General features: G+C 40.9%; 1 pseudogene; it reads left to right on the top strand.

Annotated features, from left to right (window-relative positions):
* Nucleotides 1-10,768: 10,768 nt before the first annotated feature.
* On the top strand, nt 10,769-13,668 carry LOC122330445 (annotated as a pseudogene).
* Nucleotides 13,669-20,122: the final 6,454 nt, after the last annotated feature.

Consider the following 20,122-nt stretch of genomic DNA (forward strand, 5'->3'; position numbering starts at 1 on the left):
CGGCTCCAGCCCCCACAAGCCATCAGCCTAGCCTGTACCCACTCTGTTCATTGGATCAGTTGAACCCACACCAACAGTACTCTGCCCAAGTCTTTCCCGACCATGCCTGGCAACCAGCCCCCCCAATCCACTGTCCGTTATTTACCAGCCTCAAGTTTCTCCTATTCCTCCAGGACCTAACTCGTCCAATTCTGTTCCCACAGCCCAGCCAGCCATAGGTGCCAGCACAGGCACACAGATGCCTCCACTGACAATCCCAGCCGTACCACCTCCTATTCCTCCTCCCCTCCCCTATTTTTCTGCTACCAGTCTGAACCCAGGTTCAAGACCCCCCCCCCCATCATCTTTACACACCTATTCTTCTTTACCTCCCTATCTTTTCCACTCTTTTCCCTAGATCCCCTGCCATAGCCGCCGTGAGCTCCAACCCACCCCCACAAGTAGCTCCCATGAGTTACCCCCCTGCCATCTCTCCCCTTGCCCACCACCCTTTCTCAGTATCCACTGCTAACCCCCTTCCTATGCCCTCAAATGCCGCCGCGCCGGACCCCACCCCTGTCTCCAATTCCATCAAAGCACAGATCCTTGCAGAAATCCAGGATGCTGGCGCCAGAAGCGGAACCCTATGCAACCCTGGTGCTTCTCTTTTCACAACTAATATTCCAGTGAACCATCCTTTTAAGGTTCCTCCTCGAAGCCTCCCTCGACTCAATCCTACAAGCAGTTTCTCACAGAACCCTGCAATCTTACCTGACCGCTTGGAAATGCTTTAAATCTTTCCAGGCAAGGTATAACCTCCAATTCCCTGATTTTTCCCTGCTATCCATCACTTCTTTCATCTCCTTTCTTAACACCTCAAAAAACCTGCAAGTCAGTTCTATTAAGGGCTACTTGAGTGGTATCCAATTTTTCCATAAACTCATCCACGGCATTGCCTCACCTCAAATAACCAATGCTCAGACTTCACTTTTAATCAAGGGCATCCAAAGAAGGCATCCCTCCCGATCCGACTCAAGGATGCCCATCACCTCGAAATTCTCTCAAATGCATATCCACCCTCCGCAGAGGCTACTCTTCTATCCATACTGCTCGTGACTCGATGCAATGTTCATTCTGGCCTTTTTCGGTTTCCTCAGATGTTCAGAATTTACAGTCAACTCCAGATTTGACCCAAATATTCACCCCACTATTTCCGACCTATCTATCGTAGACCACGAAACCGTATCCTTTTTCATCAAACAAAGTAAAACGGACCAGACCAAAAATGGGCATTTCATATATATTTTTAACCTCCAAACTCCTACTTTTCCCTTCAAACACTTCTAGCTTTCCTCCAATACAGGAAATCCCAAACTAAAACTCCACTAGACCCTCTGTTCACAGATGATTCCAACCACCCCGTATCTAGATTCTGGTTCCTCAAAATCAGTCCTCAAATCAGTCCTATTTTACTCCGGAATCCCATCAAAAAATTTCTCCACACATTCCTTCAGAATAGGGGCAGCCACCACTGCAGCAGAGAAAGGTCTCTCCCAACAGCAAATCCAAACCTCGGCCGCTGGTCTTCTAACGCATACAAAGCTACATTCTGCTCAGACCAATCACTCATCAAAAAAGCCCTCCAGACCCTAACCAGTCCCAACAGAGCTCCAAACCTACCACCCCCTCAGGGGATCACCCAAGGCACGGCATCACTCCTTCTACAACGGCCAGCTCTCGCTGTATACGACCAAATACAAAATCCGCCACTGCAGCGGCCACACCAAGCAGGAACATCGCACCCACCGCCCTGGACCGCTCCCGCTATAAACAGCCATATTCAAAATCTGCCACCACAGTGGACATACCAAGCAGGAACATTGCACCCACCGCCCTGGACAGCTCCCGCTATAGACGTTTGTATACAAAATCTGCCACAGCAGTGGCAATGCCAAGCAGGAGCATCGCATGCACCGCCGTGGACCGCTCCCGCAGCAGATGACCATATACAAAATTCGCCACTGCAGTGGCCAGCTCAAGCAGGAGCATCGTACCCACCGCCGTGGACCACTCCCGCCGTAGATGACCCTATACAAACCTGCCACCGCAGTGGCCAACACAAGCAGGAGCACTGCACCCACCGCCGTGGACCGCTCCCGCCGTAGATGCTAATACACTCCCACTGCCTTAACAGCGGACCACTCTAGCTAGAGTACTGCACCCACCGCCGTGGATCACTCCTGCCATGCACCTACTGCTTTTAGCAGCGGACTGCAAAGCAGGAGCATTGCACCCACCGCCGTGGACCGCTCCCGCTGTACATGACAGTATACAAAACCTGCCACCGCAGTGGCCAACACAGGCAGGAGCATTGCACCCACCGCCGTGGACCGCTCCCGCAGTAGATAATAGTATACAAAACCTGCCACCGCAGTGGCCAACAGAGGCAGGAGCATTGCACCCACCGCCGTGGACCGCTCCCGCCGTACACGATAGCATACAAAACCTGCCACCACAGTGGCCAACACAGGCAGGAGCATTGCACCCACCGCCATGGACCGCTCCCGCCGTACATGACAATATACAAACCCGCCACCGCAGTGGCCAACACAGGCAGGAGCATTGCACCCACCGCCGTGGACCGCTCCCGCCGTACACGACAATATACAAACCCGCCACCGCAGTGGCCAACACAGGCAGGAGCATTGCACTCACCGCCGTGGACCGCTCCCGCTGTAGATGACAGTATACAAAACCTGCCACCGCAGTGGCCAACACAGGCAGGAGCATTGCACCCACCGCCGTGGACCGCTCCGCTGTAGATGACAGTATACAAAACCTGCCACCGCAGTGGCCAACACAGGCAGGAGCATTGCACCCACCGCCGTGGACCGCTCCCGCCAGAGACACACTCGCACCCACTGCTTCTAGCAGCAGATCGCAAAAGCCGGAGCTTTGCACCCACCGCCGTGGACAGCTCCCGCCAGCGACGGTCGTTCACACATGCTGCTATTACAGTGGACTGCTCTAAGCCGGAGCTCTGCACCCACCGCCGTGGACCGCTCCCGCTAGAGACGCACACTCGCACTCCACTGCTTCTAGCAGCAGACCGCAAAGCCGGAGCTTTGCACCCACCGCCCGTGGACAGCTCCCGCCAGAGACGGTCGTTCACATGCTGCTATTACAGTGGACCGCTCTAAGCCGAGCACTGCACCCACCGCCGTGGACCGCTCCCGCTAGAGACGCACACACTCGCACCCACTGCTTTTAGCAGCAGACCGCAAAAGCCGGAGCTTTGCACCCACCGCCGTGGACAGCTCCTGCCGGAGACGGTCGTTCACACATGCTGCTAATACAGTGGACCGCTCTAGCCGAGTACTGCACCCACCGCCGTGGACCACTCCCGCTAGAGACGCTCATCTTAACTCACAACATTTTCATGCCCATTCTCCTACACCCACATAATATCATCCTAATACCATTCCAATTTCAACTAACATATCCATGCTCATCCTCCTTTTAGCTAAGCCAGTAGGTTTTTTTGGGGGCCGCTTACACGTGTTTTTGGCTGCTGTCTTAATTGGCTTTTTTGGGGGGCACTCAGGGATCGGGTCGGACACCGAGCCCTGTCCGCTTTCACGGACAAGAGGAAAAACTCTGACTCGGTAGTCCACCAAGTTCGAGCCCTCTCCTGACAGGACGCCAAACACGCTTACTTTTTACCGTTACTATGATTAATTATATGTAAGTGCGAACTCGTGAAAGCGGCTTTACTGGCGGGATGCGAAATTTGAAAGCGAGATATCATGCAGACCTACTCTACATTAAAATAAGATTAAAAAAACAAGATAAACAAAACTGAAATAAAAATTTTACTTCAGACAGAAATGTACTGGTAAATTATAAATTATACGGTATCTTCAAAAATGTAACTTATTTTTTTCTATATATTTTCCTGTACTTTTCCAGAGGTGTTTTTAGTACTGTTGAACAGTATAGTATATTAGCCAACACTGAAACATGATTACCTTAGGATTGTATTACACAATTAAACCATAAATGGACAGACCCTCTATGCATGAATCATAATAGAAAAAACAACCTTGAACAAAAAGAACAGTTAATCACACTTTAAGGAAGTAAAAAGTACAATTTCAGAGGGTTTGTACAGCATGAATAATATCAATTATCATAAGAGGGATTACACAAATACAAGTCTCAGCCTGCAGCCCAAACGCAAGAATACCCAAAGGATACAGTACAAATTCAGTTCAGAAGTTGTTTAACATTTGGTTAAGTAATTTGGTTAAGTAATTTGGTTAAGTAATTTGGTTAAGTAATTTGGTTAAGTAATTTGGTTAAGTAACTTGATCACAAACAATTTTAAGGAGGTGCCATAGAGTATAAATTCCCTGCGCTGATACAGTTAGTTATATTACACAAAGATTCAACATACAGGTAACTTTTACTGGCTTCTCCCATCCATCTTTTTTAACAATTCTTTCTAATAGTGTTTTTCTCAGTATTTTTCAGAGTCTTGGAGGATAATCCATCACAGACAGAAAAAATGTCATCAAGCAAAGGTGAGCGAACATTTCTGAAGTTATTTTTACTGGTAAAATCCATTATTAATACATTATTAATACCGTTAACTGATAACTAAAACATTTCTGCACAAAACCATAACGTAGTAACTATAGCGCTTGTATTTCTACAGAGCTTATGATCGCAAGTAGGCCCGACTTTGCTATGGAGCTTATTCCATCTGCTCGGCGTACGGCTTTGCTCTACCACCTTTCTTACCTGTGTTTGGCAAAGTTCCCCGAGTTGGAGAGGAAAATCAGAGCAAACGCTATTGAAACCCAGCTTCTCTTTGGGTCCTCTGAAGTTCTTCTGCTGAAGGTAAAGCATGTGTTTTAAAGATATCTCTGTAACTGCAACCCAAATCCAATATTTTCCAAAAAAAAAAAACAGAACCTTTTCTGGTTCCTCAAAAAACCTTTTAGTGAAAGAACTGTGAAGAACATTTAAAAGCTTGTGGAATTTAGTCTAATGGACTAAATTGGTTTTAATTACTTTTATGTTTTAAAACAGAGATGGCCGATATTGGTCCTGGTTATTAATTCTTCAGATCTGATAAAAACTCACCCGCTTCTTTTCTCTCCAATATGGTAGGAAGCTAAATGAAATGTGAAGGATGCTACCTGTGACAAGGTCCGAGTAACCTGCGACTAAGTGCTCTGTTAAAGACAAGTCGTGTGACATGATAGGTTGTCCCAAAGCTTGCCTACTCAAAAGTGTGTACTTTTTCTTCACCGAAAGAGTAACATACTTCAGGAAAGTAGTAAAAGTAGGCACACTGGGTCGCAACACCGTTTAGGTTTGAGTCTTCTTCTCTTTTCAGTGTATCTGTGTGGTGGATTGGTCTGGCATCTACTAAAATAATTTTGTGTCGGTTTCGTGTATGAAACATGTGGAGTAATAAAGTGTTTTTGCTGTCTTTCAGTGTGCTGCCACAAGTAGAAACCTGGTTTCCGCACTTTTGCCCGGTCTGAAGGTTGCTGTTGAGAAGGATAAAAGCAATCTGGCCATTAAGTCCCTGGAAAAAGCAAAAGAATGGATGACTGAAATTATTGACAAAGTGAAAGAAATGGTAGAGAGGTAAAATGTTGAAAATTGTTGCTAAATATTTTCATGCTTGTAAGATTTGTTGAACATATCTGGATTACTTACATTATGGCTACTGGCAAAAGTCTTCTCTGTGCATGCCAACATATAACACCACCATGTTTCAGTGCATTACAAAAAATGTTTGTTATGTTTAAGCTAATGATCATTCTGAAATCTCATCATCAGATACGACACACACAATGGTAAGGTGGCTGCATGCACCAGCGATGTGATTGCCGTAAAAGATGACACCTAAAAAAAAATAGAAAAAACATTCAGGAGATAAAAAACCTGAGGGGGGAAGTCACTGAACTTCAGGAGAAACTGAAGAAAATCACTGGAGAAATGAATAAAATTGATGAAACGATGGCACAGAAAAACCAAGAACTTCAGGATTGCATCAGAGAAGCTTCTAGAAAACGTAATCGTCTGGGTTTCTTCACTGCCCTAGTACCATTTGTTGGACCCTTAGTCAATGCGATTTTTAGTTCTAACATTAGCGGTGATCTGGCTGCAAGAATACAGGTGATATCCAATGAGTTGTCTCGACTCTCCAATGAGAAATCAAACCTGAGGAACCAGGAGTGGAAAATGCATGTCAGTTTGACCGATTCGCAGCTGAAGCTGGTGAACATGATAATGAAATACGGTGAGATGTTTTCACGTAATAGATCTCCACTCACATACAAATGGTCAGAAGTATAGTTAATGAGCACAACTGATATCTGCTTTGTATTGTTTCTAAAGAGTCGATACCCGACCCTGTCCATCTGAATGATGTCCAAATCTGCCTCAGTCGAATCCAGCAAATTCTGATTCAGATTAGGACTTTCTGGGAAACGGTGAGTGAAATGCTGGGGCTCTAAAAAAGAGACGTTTGCCAATGAACACTTGGTCGTGGATAGTGACATGAAGGAGTTCTTTCTGACCTCTATCACCGAAGCACAACAGGTAACTTCTTCAGCTACAGCTTTACAGAAGTTCATTTCATCTTGATTGCATTGCGGTTCATTTTTCAACTTGACTCTTTCAGCATTGGAAGGACTTTGGTGAATCCTGCCTGCAGGCCAGGGACATCTTTAGTTTGCAGAAAAAGAATTCGTATTTGTTCCTGGAGATCAGCCCATCTTCACTGTCACCAAATGAATGGCAAAACGGTATAATGCTGTCATTGAGGAGCTGAACAAAATAAGTCCCGATCCTTTTACTCCCAAAGCCATTACTGGCTAATGTACAAGCTTAAGAAGTCTATACATACCTATACCGTTTCAGCATAACTGCTCTGAATAACACATTTGTTATATCTTATGGGGTTTTAAAAATCTTTATGTGAGCTAAGTCGTTGGGGATTTTCATTTCTCTTATACCATATCTGTTTTTTTCTGTGATTAAATTGCTTTGGAATTCAAAATTATATTTTTTTTGTTAGCACAAAATATACAACATTTTCTGATACACTGGGTGGAGAGATTCAGTCTACAAAAGAAATGTCAGTCATGCACGATTTGCAATTACAGAACATGAACAACAGACACATGAGGGCATAAATAAACATGACATTTTTATGCATATGTCGCTTTCTATGCACACTGCTGCTTCCAAATGACGTGGACATCTCAAAATGCCTATTTCAATAAAATCTTTATTTTTGAGAAAAAAATATGATCTGTGTGTGTCTGTGGACAAACCTAGGCAAACCAATAAACAAGACCAAGGACTCAAAACTTTAGCAGTTTGTTACTTTGCATAGTTTGAAGACGCAAATCTCATTAAAATATGAGAATGAGTGAGAATGTGAATTTTAATAATTTAATAGAGATAAATGCTAATTTAGGCTGTATCAAATTGAGCTTTTACACTATGCTATACATTATGCTATTTATGTTATAATTATGTTATAATTTATATATATATATAAATTTTTGTTATTTATGTTATTATTTATATATATATAAGAATATGTCACTTTATTGGTTCAGAGAATTAAAAAACACGCTTAAAAGAATAATTTGTCATCAAAATTCTCCTCGCACCGTAATGAACCCATGCCCACCAAGGATGGCGTGGCCCCAGCACTGACGTGGCTGGCAGGCTGCATTCTACATGCTGGTCCTCCAACTGGAGCCCGGTGGCAGATGTCAAAGTAAATGGACGGCCCTAACGGGAACTTCTCGACTCTACTCGACAAATCCCTGTTCAGTGCTCCTGGACAGTGGAGGTGGGGATACTGAAGGATCTGCCGGTTTCTGTGCTCATTGGCCGAGACTGGCCGAGGTTCGATCGCCTACTGGTAACCGTAACCCAGCCTGCCAGCCCCCGAGGGAGCCGTCGAAGGCAGAATCTGATCCGAGAACCACGCCGTCAACCAGCCCTTCAAGCCTCAGACAGTGGGAGAGATGGTGAGTCCCCTTCCCAAAATTCTAACCCTTTTCTGGATATTTTCCAACAGGAAGGGGCTCCTTTGCCCGGGCCAAAAAGAAGATGACTGCTTGAAACACTGCTGGCCACAAGTGAAGATTTTGGAAGGAAAGGATGTGCAGCCTGGGCCCCATCCTCTCCCGCTCTTTGTTGTGGAAAATGGCCTGCTTTACTGCGTCGCCGAGAGAAGGGGGGAGGAGAAGAAACTGTTAGTCGTGCCCCGCTACAAGACGAAGACTATTCTGGAGCTGGCCCATTCACACCCGATGGCAGGTCACCTTAGCGCTGTCAACACCATCCCACAGATCCGGGACCGGTTTCACTGGCCAGGCCTGGACCCCGAGGTCAAGCGGTTCTGCCAAGCTTGTCCCACCTGCCAGCGCACGTCGCCCAGGACTCTTCCCCCCAGTCCGCTAGTCCCACTACCCATCATCGAGGTGCCCTTTGAGCGCATCGGGATGGACCTTGTGGGGCCGCTGCCAAAGTCTGCCCGGGGATATGAACTCATCCTGGTGGTTGTCGACTACGCCACACGGTACCCTGAAGCAGTCCTTCTGCGTAAAGCCACGGCCAAGTCCATCGCCCCACGAACTCTTCTTGCTCTTCAGCTGAGTCGGCATCCCCAGGGAGATATTGACCGATCAGGGTACCCCCTTCAGGGTCCCGGCTAAGGGCTGACCTCTGCCAGCTGCTGGGGATGAAGCAACTCTTGACCACGATATACCACCCACAAACTGATGGACTCGTCAAACGTTTCAACAAAACACTAAATGGGAGGTTACTGCGCAGTAGCGGCTGAATATAGAATAGATTGGGACCTCATGCTCCCCTATGTGTTGTTCGGCATCCGGGAGGTGAGCCGACCATGCTCCGCTACAATGGATGGTCCGGGCTAAGGACATCAATCCCAGGGTGACCCGATGGTTCCTCACACTCCAGAGGAGTGTCCCGGGAGGAGACGTCGTTGACCAGCGTCGCCCTGGCAACCAATGCAGGACACCTGGCTGCACTAATCACCAGAGATCGGTCACACCTGCAAATCATCAAGTTAGGGCTATAAAGCCCCACGTGAAGAAACAACGGGTTGAGCTATGACTCCATGGCAAACGGACTAATGTTATTTGGGTGAGCTTCAGGACTTCTGCCAGACATTTCAGCAACGTGTTATTGCCTCACTTTTGATTTGTTCATCTCTTGACGTAAACTGTAATTCTACAATTTCACAATTAGCTTTGGGCAAAATCCACAAAAAGTAAAAGTACAATATAGTATTTTGAATTTTAATACAGACCATAAATGGATCGATGAATACACCTGTAAATTGTAATGCAATGAGTAACAGTAAAGTTAAGGAAATGCAAAGTGTGATTAGAGAGTTGGTACAGGATGAATAATATCAGTTACCAGAAGAGTCCTGTCTCTAGTCATTTGAAAACTTTTTTTTTTTTATTTGTGTATGTTTTTTTCTTGATTTAACCCAGCACGATACACGAAACAATGTGGATGAAAAAACAGAGATATGCTCCTTTTCCTCTATATTGTAAATGTACGATACACAGGTGCTGGTCATATAATTAGAATATCATCAAAAAACTGACAACTAATCAAAATCCCATATTCAGTATCTCAGAAAATGTTGTTATTATTGTGAAGAGGAAGATGCGATATGCCAGACCTAACAATGAAGAAGAGCTGAAGGCCACTATCAGAGCAACCTGGGCTCTCTTAACACCTGAGCAGTGCCACAGACTGACCGACTCCACTCCGCATTCAGGCAAAAGTATTGAGTGCTGTACATGCTCATACTTTTCATGTTCATATTTTTCAGTTGGCCAAGATTTCTAAAAATCCTTTCTTTGTATTGGTCTTAAATGATATTCAAATTTTCTGAGATGCTGAATTTGGGATTTTCATTTAGTTGTCAGTTATAATCATCAAAATGAAAAGAAATAAACATTTCAAAATATATCAGTCTGGGTGTAATGAATGAATATAATATACAAGTTTCACTTTTTTGAATAGAATTAGTGAAATCAACTTTTTGATAATATTCTAATTACATGACCAGCACTGTATCTCATCAGTAAAGCTGCTTTATTGAGAGGTGATGGAGATTCATTAATCAAAGAAACGGCTTTACTGGCGGGATGCGAAGTATCGAAAGCGAGATATCATGCAGACCTACTCTACATTAAAATAAGATTAAAAAAACAAGATGAACAAATAAAACTGAAATAAAAATGTACTTAAGACAGAAATGTACTGGTAAATTATAAATTATACGGTATCTTCAAAAATGTAACTTATTTTTTTCTATATATTTTCCTGTACTTTTCCAGAGGTGTTTTTAGTACTGTTGAACAGTATAGTATATTAGCCAACACTGAAACATGATTACCTTAGGATTGTATTACACAATTAAACCATAAATGGACAGACCCTCTATGCATGAATCATAATAGAAAAAACAACCTTGAACAAAAAGAACAGTTAATCACACTTTAAGGAAGTAAAAAGTACAATTTCAGAGGGTTTGTACAGCATGAATAATATCAATTATCATAAGAGGGATTACACAAATACAAGTCTCAGCCTGCAGCCCAAACGCAAGAATACCCAAAGGATACAGTACAAATTCAGTTCAGAAGTTGTTTAACATTTAGTTAAGTAACTTGATGACACAATTTTAAGGAGGTGCCATAGAGTATAAATTCCCTGCGCTGATACAGTTAGTTACATTACACAAAGATTCAACATACAGGTAACTTTTACTGGCTTCTCCCATCCATCTTTTTTAACAAGTCTTGGAGGATAATCCATCACAGACAGAAAAAATGTCATCAAGCAAAGGTGAGCGAACATTTCTGAAGTTATTTTTACTGGTAAAATCCATTATTAATACATTATTAATACGTTAACTGATAACTAAAACATTTCTGCACAAAACCATAACGTAGTAACTATAGCGCTTGTATTTCTACAGAGCTTATGATCGCAAGTAGGCCCGACTTTGCTATGGAGCTTATTCCATCTGCTCGGCGTACGGCTTTGCTCTACCACCTTTCTTACCTGTGTTTGGCAAAGTTCCCCGAGTTGGAGAGGAAAATCAGAGCAAACGCTATTGAAACCCAGCTTCTCTTTGGGTCCTCTGAAGTTCTTCTGCTGAAGGTAAAGCATGTGTTTTAAAGATATCTCTGTAACTGCAACCCAAATCCAATATTTTCCAAAAAAAAACAGAACCTTTTCTGGTTCCTCAAAAACCTTTTAGTGAAAGAACTGTGAAGAACATTTAAAGCTTGTGGAATTTAGTCTAATGGACTAAATTGGTTTTAATTACTTTTATGTTTTAAAACAGAGATGGCCGATATTGGTCCTGGTTATTAATTCTTCAGATCTGATAAAAACTCACCCGCTTCTTTTCTCTCCAATATGGTAGGAAGCTAAATGAAATGTGAAGGATGCTACCTGTGACAAGGTCCGAGTAACCTGCGACTAAGTGCTCTGTTAAAGACAAGTCGTGTGACATGATAGGTTGTCCCAAAGCTTGCCTACTCAAAAGTGTGTACTTTTTCTTCACCGAAAGAGTAACATACTTCAGGAAAGTAGTAAAAGTAGGCACATTGGGTCGCAACACCGTTTAGGGTTGGAGTCTTCTTCTCTGTTTTCAGTGTATCTGTGTGGTGGATTGGTCTGGCATCTACTAAAATAATTTTGTGTCGGTTTCGTGTATGAAACATGTGGAGTAATAAAGTGTTTTTGCTGTCTTTCAGTGTGCTGCCACAAGTAGAAACCTGAGTTTCCAGACTTTTGCCCGGTCTGAAGGTTGCTGTTGAGAAGGATAAAAGCAATCTGGCCATTAAGTCCCTGGAAAAAGCAAAAGAATGGATGACTGAAATTATTGACAAAGTGAAAGAAATGGTAGAGAGGTAAAATGTTGAAAATTGTTGCTAAATATTTTCATGCTTGTAAGATTTGTTGAACATATCTGGATTACTTACATTATGGCTACTGGCAAAAGTCTTCTCTGTGCATGCCAACATATAACACCCCATGTTTCAGTGCATTACAAAAAAATGTTTGTTATGTTTAAGCTAATGATCATTCTGAAATCTCATCATCAGATACGACACACACAATGGTAAGGTGGCTGCATGCACCAGCGATGTGATTGCCGTAAAAGATGACACCGAAAAAAAAATAGAAAAAAACATTCAGGAGATAAAAAACCTGAGGGGGGAAGTCACTGAACTTCAGGAGAAACTGAAGAAAATCACTGGAGAAATGAATAAAATTGATGAAACGATGGCACAGAAAAACCAAGAACTTCAGGATTGCATCAGAGAAGCTTCTAGAAAACGTAATCGTCTGGGTTTCTTCACTGCCCTAGTACCATTTGTTGGACCCTTAGTCAATGCGATTTTTAGTTCTAACATTAGCGGTGATCTGGCTGCAAGAATACAGGTGATATCCAATGAGTTGTCTCGACTCTCCAATGAGAAATCAAACCTGAGGAACCAGGAGTGGAAAATGCATGTCAGTTTGACCGATTTGCAGCTGAAGCTGGTGAACATGATAATGAAATACGGTGAGATGTTTTCACGTAATAGATCTCCACTCACATACAAATGGTCAGAAGTATAGTTAATGAGCACAACTGATATCTGCTTTGTATTGTTTCTAAAGAGTCGATACCCGACCCTGTCCATCTGAATGATGTCCAAATCTGCCTCAGTCGAATCCAGCAAATTCTGATTCAGATTAGGACTTTCTGGGAAACGGTGAGTGAAATGCTGGGGGCTCTAAAAAAAGAGACGTTTGCCAATGAACACTTCGTCGTGGATAGTGACATGAAGGAGTTCTTTCTGACCTCTATCACCGAAGCACAACAGGTAACTTCTTCAGCTACAGCTTTACAGAAGTTCATTTCATCTTGATTGCATTGCGGTTCATTTTTCAACTTGACTCTTTCAGCATTGGAAGGACTTTGGTGAATCCTGCCTGCAGGCCAGGGACATCTTTAGTTTGCAGAAAAAGAATTCGTATTTGTTCCTGGAGATCAGCCCATCTTCACTGTCACCAAATGAATGGCAAAAACGGTATAATGCTGTCATTGAGGAGCTGAACAAAATAAGTCCCGATCCTTTTACTCCCAAAGCCATTACTGGCTAATGTACAAGCTTAAGAAGTCTATACATACCTATACCGTTTCAGCATAACTGCTCTGAATAACACATTTGTTATATCTTATGGGGTTTAAAAATCTTTATGTGAGCTAAGTCGTTGGGGATTTTCATTTCTCTTATACCATATCTGGTTTTTTCTGTGATTAAATTGCTTTGGAATTCAAAATTATATATTTTTTTTTTGTTAGCACAAAATATACAACATTTTCTGATACACTGGGTGGAGAGATTCAGTCTACAAAAGAAATGTCAGTCATGCACGATTTGCAATTACAGAACATGAACAACAGACACATGAGGGCATAAATATACATGACATTTTTATGTATATGTCGCTTTCTATGCACACTGCTGCTTCCAAATGACGTGGACATCTCAAAATGCCTATTTCAATAAAATCTTTATTTTTGAGAAAAAATATGATCTGTGTGTGTCTGTGGACAAACCTAGGCAAACCAATAAACAAGACCAAGGACTCAAAAGTATAGCAGTTTGTTACTTTGCATAGTTTGAAGACGCAAATCTCATTAAAATATGAGAATGAGTGAGAATGTGAATTTTAATAATTTAATACAAAAATTAAAAGCTCAACACAAGAAGGCTTTCCACAGAGATAAATACTAATTTAGGCTGTATCAAATTGAGCTTTACACTATGCTATACATTATGCTATTTATGTTATAATTTCCTTTCAGTCTCGACATCAACTCACAAGTTTCACGATCACGAAAGTTGTCGTCACAGCTAATCATTTGGAGATTGAAAATTATTTGATAAGCTATTTGAACGCTTAAAAACAAAGCAAAACACCTTGTTATTAATGCCTGTTTATTATTTTGCAAGTTACAAGTATACAGCTTTAAGACAGAATTTCCAAAACACAGATGAATCTTTTATAAATCATATATGGAGAATAACTGCATTTGCTTAATGTACAACACAAGTACTAAATTATTAGCCTTTTGCTAAATGACTACTAAGGAATGGCTATTGATTCTCCCTGTTGTCCGTCGTATTGATGCAGTGGTGGGTTTTTAAAAAAATGTCCTGTAAAAAGAGTGACCAATATAATAATTAGATTAATCAGGAATATGTTTTAGAGAGGGTTGGTATTGCACATCCACACAAGCGGGAAAGAAAACAAGGTTGCACACATAGTATGGAAACAAACTTAAATAAATAGGTCGCTGTCTATAAAACCTATATATATATATATATATATATATATATATATATATATATATATATATTTAAGAATATGTCACTTTATTGGTTCAGAGAATTTGAAAAAAATGCTTGAAAGAATAATTTGTCATCATATTCACTCTCGTATCATTTTAAATCCATAAAACTTTCATTCATCTACAAAACACAAATACTGCTGAACCAATGGCAGTATATTTTAAGAAATCCATACGCAGTCGTGCTACAGACATTTACAGTAACATGCAGTAGCAAAACCAATCAAAGCAGCAATAATCAATGCACATGACATGTAACAGTCCCTTTGAACAACATCAATCAGAACGACTGCACAGCCTTGTCAACAAAGTACTGACTATTGCATAACTGTATCATTAGCCCAGGAACTCCCCAACTCAAAACATCTGGGTGGGTTTCTAGATTGACAAAGAGATTGTCACATGTACATGATGCACACTGCAGAATGGTTTGGATGGCTTTTACCACTGGGCTAAGTGGCGATCAGGTTGAGGGATGGGGGCTCCTCATCTGAAGGACGTAGCCCTGTCTGTACACAGGGGCACTGCCTTGGAAAACCTTTTTGTTTGCAGTGGGTCTGACTGATGCTGCTTTAGGGCTGAAGACATACAGCAGATGACAGGTTCACTACTGAGAGCCATTTACACTACTTCATTGGGCGTTAGGAGACAAGCAGCATAACGCATTGAAAATGAATTGAATTTGGGGGGTACGGGAGCTGTCGTTGTTGTGCGGTCACATATTGTGTGTTATACAATACGTACACTTCATCTTCATATTCCTTCGGTGGAGACACTGCGATGATCAGGTCAATCCAGTCCTGCCAGAGCATGCAGGAAAAACGTCATATGAAGATTTTAATGTTTAATAGGCGCAATGGCTCAATGTTCTCGAAACATTCTGCTGGATCACTGTACATTTGATTACGCTTGCTAAACAAATGAAAATGAACATAATTCTGTAGAATTCGTCCTGTCGAATTCATGGCAATTTCTCTAATTGTGTTACACTGTGCTATTCGTGACACTGTACTCCGAAACGATTCCTTTCTAGGTCAACGCTAATAACAATAATAAGACTCTTGTGCGGCTTTGTTAGTGAAGAGGGTAAAATGCATACTGTTTTATTTATTTATTGTAATGCCGATCATACCCTCCGCTGTTCCAGGCCTGAGCCAATGAGGTTTGTCCTTCAGCTAAAGTCACATCCGTCAAGATCTTGCCATTCACAGCCATGATCTCATCCCCAGACACAACACCACCTGAGATAACATATATACACAAAATAACGGTTTACAAACCGTAGCAAAGCAGGTCGTATCTAAAACACTAAATAATACCTCTAACGTATGCAGAAAGCTAAACTATTTTCAGTCTTTCTGGGCTGTTGCTGTGGTTTTGGGGTGAACCAAGCACTAAATCTCTATTATATGTTATTACTCACCATGTTTATCTGCTGCACCTCCCTCATAGATGGATGAGACCACAATTTTTCCCAATGGGGAGTCGATTCCTCCTCTATGGCCAGATCAAGCTTCCTTCCTAAAGAATGCGCGTATATATGAATATATAAATATTATTGTCCAATGACATATGTTCTTCACATTTCTGTTCTTCCTAAATTACCTTCTTAATTTTCAAAAGTCTCACATCTCTGCCAGCTATCTGCTCAGCCGTGAACTGTTAAAAGTTTGAGAAAATGTGGTGAAAGAAATTCTCCAGAGGAACGTTTAGCGAATGGAATATATATGCAATACAACATAAAAATGGCAAATGGGTAAAGAGCGAAACTGTTAGTGTGAAGAGTTAGAGTACCATGGAATATGGATCAAAATCATCCACATATTTCTGAAATCCCTGTAAAACAGAAAAGCACAAACAGATAGTGTTGGGTATACTCTGCAAAAAAAGGCAATCTGAGGAGTAAGGACTGAGCTGAAACAAATAAGTGCTCGTTATTTTCAAAGAAAAGACAAATGAACATTATATAATTGTCCTCTAATCCAATCAGTGGCAGCTTTCTTTATAAACTATTCAATGCAAAGTCAGATCTGTGTATAAAAAAACACACCTTTCTATAAAAGCATCTGATCATTATAGGTTCATTCAGTTTTTTCCAAAATGTTTATATAAGGCATAAGTGACCAAATTTCTTTGTAAATACAAAACGAAACAATATACTGTATGAAGTCTATAAACAATATAACGTAGCATAATTTTTTCTACACTACTGTACTACATGGTAAACATATTAATACTGAGAAACGTATTTGCTTCGTTGGATCCATTGGTAGCTTTCCAGTTGGTTCTGGATCTGCAGTCATGTTCACGTACAATATAGGCTTTTTCCACATTCACTGCACACTCAAAACCAAAACCACAGGCTTTCATCGAGACAAATAATAAACACAGATTTAACACTCGAAGAACTGAAGTGCATATGAGATTCACTCAAAGGCTGCTTTCAAAGCAAACAAGTTGTATGATTGCAGCAAACAAGTATGATTGCATGAGAAGATATAAGCGAGACCAGTTCGGAATCATTGAAACATAAAAAAAAAAAAAAACGAAATATGTACAATATTGCAATCATACACCTATTTCCCTTGAGTATTTAAAGAGAGATATAAAACATAAGAATTGAAGCAGACTTTTACCAGAACAGAACAGAATCAAATCTACACTGTTCGGTTACTAAAGTAATCTGGTTTCCCTTTCAATAAAGTTCACTCGCACTGCGTCCAGTATTCAGCCATTATCTGCTGTCGGGGCTCTTTTATAATTATCTCTTATTCCTATTCATCTTTGGAACAAGGAGATGATCTTCACACTGATGAACGACTTCACCTCTCACTTTCGGTGGCCTGAAAAGCCGTTTGTTCAATGAACATTCAGTTGAGCTTCAATGTTTCAGATAAAACTGACCCAGTGCGAGTATTGCAATTAAAATGTGTTAGATTACGCCAAGGACACATTTTTACCAATATTGGGAAATACTGTTAGAAATGTAGTGTAAGCTTCACATGCGCAAGTAAACACTGAGACTTCACTCAAAGGCCAGATTGTTGAGAGAGAGAGAAGAGGATGTAATACTAAGTAATGATGGCGGTTACTTGTTTCTTGCCGGATTTAAAGGATGTGTTGTACGTGACCATCCGTTTGAGCATCTCTGGGGGCTGGAACACAAATAATTACGACGGACTCTTAATAGTAGCACAATAACACGTTTACACACTAAAAGATGCTGACATCTCACTAAACGAGGACATAAACACACGAACAACATCTCAGTCATTTCATGAGCATATTACCGTTTGATTTGAGTAAAACTTGAAAGCGTCGTATCACATATCACATACATAGAACTGGAAAGGTATTCACGGCAACCCGTCAAAATAAAAGTCCGGTTTTATTTGCAGTCATTTTGCCTATTACTATTTTTCAGTAGAGTGTACATATCCCCCACTACTATTACTAGCTTACTAAAATTAAACAGACAGAATTTATTTGAGGAATAATCACGCAACATTTCTTCCATGTTTTAATTTTAGTAGTAATTCGCCTTTGCCAAAAATAGTTAATTTACAATAATTAAAAGATACATGAAATGAATATTCATGCCTTCATTTAAATACACAACATAGAATTTCTAAGGAAAAAAAATCACAAGACTACTTTAATGCAAACTTTAATAAATTAAGTTTTTATGCATTAAAATAGTCGGACGCTGAAAGAATTTTAATGCTAAAACACAGAATTTGGTAACAATAAAAAATACAAATATGGTGATAAAAAATAAAAAAATTAAAACATGTAATTTATGTTAAACCTAATAAATTCATGTAAAATGTATACGTTTCATGGTTTTAAATAATAAGACATGCTTTTTGATTAATAAACTAATTTCAATGGAACTTGGAAAAAAATAAAATGGAATTTCAGAAATAAATAAAACGGATTTCATAGGGCCCTATATTAATACTACATAAAGGCTGAAGAGACACCTAAAGGCAACAAGGTCTTGTCCTTTCTTGCCCTTCTTGTTACCCCTCTAAAACAACCACATAATTGCCAAGCACTCATTTATTTAATTAACAAGGCACAAGGACAGGGCAAAGCGATTAGCTTCTTTTGTGATGTGATGGAGCAGGACTGGCTTTCTGGAGGAGGAAGGGGACAGCAGGTCTAGGTCTCTCAGGTTGATCAATCAAAGAGATTTTAATGCTGAAAGCGTCATTAAAAAAATCTCCATTTCACCTCTCGTCCCTTCTGTCCTTCCTAATCAATGCAATCAGTAAAAGCAACATCTATTTTTCCTCTTGAGTTTGAAAAACTAATTATAATCAGTGAGTCAAACAGCAATCCAAACAATGAGTATCCAATGCATGCATCACCATCATCACATGTACACACACAGGTACTCTTACCATGGTCTGAGAGTGAAGTGTGGGTCTATGTAAGGTCTGACTTGGTAGCATGACGGGTTTGGACATGACAGGGTTGATCTGTCTCCGCTGGTTAGGAGGGCTTGGAGCAATTTGCTATGTAGAGGTTAGCAGTAAGGGACACAAACTTAAGGTCAGGGCATGATCTACCTTCAGGAGTGATGCAACCAAACCACACAGCACAAGACTTTCATACCTTTCATACAGCACAAATACTGAATTGCAGCTTTCGTGTTCAACAAAAGGTGATTTTAATGCAAAATATCAGTCTTTATCTTTCTAGTAATGATGACTGTTCTGCAAAATGGCTTTTGAAATTCCATTACTTCCCAAGTAAATGCTATGCATATCTATATAACTGTTCTAAGAGTAAAAACAGGTAAAAAGGTACACATGTATACTTTATTTACCCATAAATGGCGCATATTAGTACCTTAAATGAACATATTAGTACCTGAAGTGCACACATTGGTACTTTATGAAATGGTACTGTGACAGTGCCCTATTTTTTGAGAGCTTATAAGACATGGACCAATTAGAAATGCTCTCATTCAATTCAAACTATATTTAATTAGAAATGCACTTCCTGTAAGTTGTGACTCCTAATATAGGTACGGAGAGCCGCCGGAAAATATTTCCTCTTCAATAAGAGGCTAGTTTGCATTAAGCTGACATTACATATGTTACACAAGCATGGCAAGTCTGATTTGTGCTAAAAATGAAGCAGAAGACCCAGAGCGGCATGACTATTTACCTACTGAGGACTCACCAGTGGATTATTAGAGGTGGATATCCTGCTAGCATGAGATGTGTTTCTCATCACCTGTGCCACAAGGATAAAGTATTCAACAGTCTAATAGTCATAGGAATCACTACCACTTCAAAATCATCAAACCAAATGACAGCATGCTTTTTTCCCCAAAAATTATTATCTGTTTCCTGACAAATAACTGGTTAATCTCATCTGCAAAACACCACACTCAAGACATGCATGAATGTATGTACAACATAAGAGGTGGGTAAAAAAAATCAGACAGATTGCAGTGCTACCTTCAGTGACGACAGCAACACTTGTGTGTCATTGAATACATTTTGGAATCGAACTGGATTGAATTGTAATGTTCTAAAGATTCCCACCCCTATATGATATACATAATCAATTCTCACACTGCCAAACGCATAAGCTATGCTAACCGTCAAGTTGTGG

Source organism: Puntigrus tetrazona, chromosome 25 (assembly GCF_018831695.1).
Source record: "Puntigrus tetrazona isolate hp1 chromosome 25, ASM1883169v1, whole genome shotgun sequence".
Taxonomy (NCBI): Eukaryota; Metazoa; Chordata; class Actinopteri; order Cypriniformes; family Cyprinidae; genus Puntigrus; species Puntigrus tetrazona.